A 1,280-nucleotide genomic window follows, 5' to 3' on the forward strand; every position below is an offset into this window, starting at 1 on the left:
ATTAGATGATTAATGACATTCTTGGATGAAAAATGTTAAAAAGTGTATCAGAGGAATAATGACATTCTTGGACGAAAAATGTCAAAAGTATTAGATGAATAATAACATTCTTAGGTGAAAAACGCCAAAAGTGTATTAGATGAATAACGGCAGACACTTCATAGAAAAACAGTGGCAGACGTTTCGTAGATTGATCACGTGAGACCCCTCATAATTTTCTTCAACAGAAAACTAAAAACACGAACTTTAATGAGACGTTGGAATATACCCGCACAATGAGGAGGAAGAGGAATGTGGGGGGGGGGACATACGTAATTTAGCGTTTGGGAGACAGAGTAATAGCTGCCTGTTATTCAAAAGGGAGTTCTCTTCGCTTTGCAATCACCAGAGACATGCCTGACCTGCAATTTCGTTTTTTAATTCAATTTTTTTTTTTTTTTTTACGCTTTGCTACCCTTGAGCACCGGGTACATTCCTGTTGAATGTGAATCACACACACACACCTGTACCGGCCCTGTGGGACACCTGGAAACTTGAAACCCTCTGTTGGAATGTCTTTTGTGACAACCCCTCTCTCTCTCTCTCTCTCTCTCTCTCTCTCTCTCTCTCTCTCTCTCTCTCTCTCTCTCTCTCTCTCTCTCCAAAACATCTTGAAATTCCTGTCATTTCTCTTTGCTGAACCTCGATTTCCCTGGGATGTGTCTACGGAATAAATATTAACCTAGTGTCAGATTTTATATTTAATCAGTTTAATTTAGCTTCACATCTCATCCCCTCCATAAATCTATCTTCTTTATCAATCAAGCCTTCGATTAAATCGCTGTACTGAATATTAATGCGTTTATCATAGTGAAATTGCAATATAACCGCTCCTACAAAAACAAGTGGATAATTCACGTGATAATGTTTATTGCAAGTATCACCGACAACAGGACCCTTTAAATATTTCTTCGGCCCCTAGCTGCAACCCCTTTCATTCCTTTTACTGTACCTCCTTTCGTATTCTCCTTCTTCCGTCTTACTTTCCACCCCCTCCTGATAATTGTTTCGTAGTGCAAACTCCTGTTTTAACCAGCTCAGAGGTCTTTTAACTTTTCCTGTTACACCTTTCAGACCTTTCGACTGTCAATTTCCCCTTTCAGCGCTGAATGACCTCATAGGTCCCAGCGCTTGGCCTTGGGCCGAAATTGTATATATATTCCATTCCATTCCCTTCGACGAGTTGCCAGATGTCACCATTGAACATGACGTGTCTTGGTGGGAAAAAAAACTGAATTTGC

This window comes from Macrobrachium rosenbergii, chromosome 13, assembly GCF_040412425.1.
Source record: "Macrobrachium rosenbergii isolate ZJJX-2024 chromosome 13, ASM4041242v1, whole genome shotgun sequence".
Lineage (NCBI taxonomy): Eukaryota > Metazoa > Arthropoda > Malacostraca > Decapoda > Palaemonidae > Macrobrachium > Macrobrachium rosenbergii.